The sequence below is a fragment of the Glycine soja genome, chromosome 12, assembly GCF_004193775.1.
Source record: "Glycine soja cultivar W05 chromosome 12, ASM419377v2, whole genome shotgun sequence".
Lineage (NCBI taxonomy): Eukaryota > Viridiplantae > Streptophyta > Magnoliopsida > Fabales > Fabaceae > Glycine > Glycine soja.
The window spans coordinates 32,265,417-32,268,586 of NC_041013.1; the positions used below are offsets into that span (position 1 = coordinate 32,265,417).

Below are 3,170 nucleotides of genomic sequence, written 5' to 3' on the forward strand. Positions count from 1 at the left end.
GTTATGGGATGGGTGTTTGTATCTAAGCTCTAGCTTCTCAAGGAAGTTTTCTCAAAGAAGCTTCTCAAGGATGTTTTCTCAAGAAAGCTTCTCAAGGAAGCTACCTAGTCTATAAATAGAAGCATGTGTAACACTTGTTGTAACTTTGATGAATGAGAGCCTTGTGAGACACAACTCAAAGGCCAACTTCTCTCCCTTTTTCTTCCTTCAATTTCGTGCTCCCCCCCTCTCTCTTTCTCTCCCTTTTTCTTATCCTCCATTGGAGCATCCTCTCCTAGCTTCTTATCCAAGGCTCATCTTGGTGGTGAAGCTCCTTCTTCCATGGCTTATTCCCTAGTGGATGGTGCCTCCTCTCACCTCTTCTCCTTTGTCTTCCGCTTCATCTCCATGGTAGAAAATCACCATTAAAGGACCTCATTGAAGCTCAAAGATCCAGCCTCCATAGAAGCCCCACAAGCAAGCTTCCATCATAGTGTGCATCCTAATCATTTTGAGCATTTTGAGTGTTCTGTGCATTCTGAGCATTCTTTGCTGGTGATTCTGAACATTCTGATTTTGAGCATTCGGCTGCTAATTTTCATACTGAGAGCATGGCTCAATCTGCACCTCGTGAGAGGACTCTTAGGGAGATGGCTGCACCTAACTTGACTTATGAAAGTTTGTGCATTCAATATCCTGATGAGGATGTTCCATATGTTCTCAAGACTGGACTAATACATTTGTTGCCCAAGTTTCATGGTCTTGCAGGTGAAGATCCTTATAAGCATCTTAAGGAGTTCCATATTGTCTATTCCACCATGAACCCCCCTGATGTCCAGGAAGATCATATCTTTCTAAAGGCTTTTCCTCATTCTATGGAGGGAGTGGCGAAAGATTGGCTGTACTACCTTGCTCCCAGGTCCATTACCAGCTGGGATGACCTTAAGAGGGTGTTCTTGGAGAAATTCTTTACTGCATCTAGAACCACTGCCATTAGAAAAGACATTTCAGGCATCAGGCAACTTAGTGGAGAGAGCTCGTATGAGTACTGGGAAAGATTCAAGAAATTGTGTGCAAGCTGTCCTCACCACCAGATTTCTGAGCAACTCCTTCTACAATATTTCTATGAGGGACTTAGCAACATGGAGAGGAGTATGATTGATGCTGCCAGTGGTGGAGCTCTTGGTGATATGACTCCTGTTGAGGCTAGGAATCTAATTGAGAAGATGGCTTCCAACTACCAACAATTCAGTGCAAGAAATGATGCTATTGTCCTTAGAGGAGTCCATGATGTAGCCACAGATTCATCTTCATCTGCTGAAAATAAGAAGCTTGAGGGAAAACTTGACGCCTTGGTCAACCTAGTAACTCAGCTTGCCATAAATCCGAAATCTGCATTTGCACCTGTTACTGTTGCAAGAGTCTGTGGTCTATGTTCTTCTGCTGATCACCATACAAATCTTTGTCCTTCTTTGCAGCAATTTGGAATCAATGAGAAACCTGAAGCCTATGCTGCAAATATTTATAATAGACCCCCTCAGCAGCAAAACCAACAACAGCAGAATAATTATGATCTTTCAAGCAACAGATACAATCCAGGTTGGAGGAATCATCCAAATCTGAGATGGTCAAATCCTCCACAACAACAACAACAACAACAACAGCCTGCCCCTCCCTTCCGTAATGCTGCTGGTCCAAGCAGGCCATATGTTCCTCCTCCAATGCAACAACAACAACAAAGACAACAAGCAACTGAGGCCCCTTCTCAACCTTCCATAGAGGAGTTAGTGAGGTAAATGACCATCCAGAATATGCAATTTCAGCAAGAGACAAGAGCCTCCATTCAGAGTTTGACAAATCAAATGGGACAGATGGCTACTCAGTTGAACCAAGCTCAGTCCCAAAATTCTGACAAATTGCCTTCACAAACGGTGCAGAATCTGAAAAATGTGAGTGCCATCACCTTGAGGTCTGGCAAGCAAATTGAAGTGCCTCCACCAATAGTAGCACCTGCACCTAAACATGTAAAGCTTCATTCTACGCCTAAAAAAGAGGATGAGCTAGCTGCACAAAAGAGAAAGCTTCCTGATCATGAGGGAGCTAACAAAAATTTTCATCCAGGTGGACCTTCTTCTAGTAGTTCTGAATTGCAGCAGCCTCCTATCCCTCTTCCATTTCCATCTAGAGCAATTCTAAGCAAAAAGATGGAAGAAGTGGGTAAGGAGATCTTGGAGACCTTCAGGAAAGTAAAGGTGAACATACCTCTGCTAGAAGAAGGCTCAAAGGCAATGAAAGGATTAGCATGGGCAGAAATGTGTCAGCATTGATAGGTAAATTTGTTCCTCACATTCCTGAGAAATGTAAGGACCCAGGTGCTTTTTGTATACCTTGCATTATTGGGAACAACAAATTTGAGAATGCCATGCTAGATCTAGGAGCATTAGTTAGTGTCATGCCTCTGTCCATTTTCAATTCTTTATCTCTTGGACCTTTGCAACCTACGAATGTGGTGATTCATTTGGCAAATAGAAGTGTTGCATACCCCGCAGGTTTCATAGAGGATGTGTTGGTTCGGGTTGGTGAACTTATTTTTCTTGCTGATTTTTATGTTCTTGATATGGAAGAGGGATTTTCCCATGGTTCAGTTCCAATTATTTTAGGCAAGCCATTTATGAAAATAGCCCGAACCAAGATAGAAGTTTATGCTAGTACATTGTCTATGGAATTTGGTGATATTGTTGTTCATTTTAACATTCTTGATGCCATGAAACATCCATCTGAGGATCATTCTGTTTTTCGTGCTGAGATACTTGATCAGATTGTTGATGATTATATGTTTGATTTTGATTCTCTTCATGGTAGGAAACTTCCATTTGTATCTGATCTGCATACTTGTCATTCCTCATGCATTGAATCTAAATCTGAGTTTGAATTTGATCTTGTATCTGATTTTTACGCTAAGAGTAAATTTGAATTTGAGTCTGGTTCTGATTTTCTGGGTGTTGTACCTCTTGATGTTGATTTTTTAGAGTCAGAATGCACTAACCATGTTGCAGGAAGTACATATACTTCTAACTTTCTTTATGAGGTACAGGCTGAGGAACCCTTCTCTTCTTCTCCTACCCTGGTTCCTCCCACTGTTCAGCCACCACCCACACCAGAGTTGAAGCCCTTACCAGTAAACCTCAAGT

General features: G+C 42.0%; 1 non-coding gene across 1 annotated transcript; it reads right to left on the bottom strand.

The window, feature by feature from the left end:
* Nucleotides 1–968: 968 nt before the first annotated feature.
* LOC114380596 lies at nt 969–1,075 on the bottom strand. Its single transcript, XR_003659772.1, has one exon. It is a non-coding gene; the product is annotated as a small nucleolar RNA R71 (small nucleolar RNA).
* Between the last annotated feature and the right edge of the window lie 2,095 nt (nt 1,076–3,170).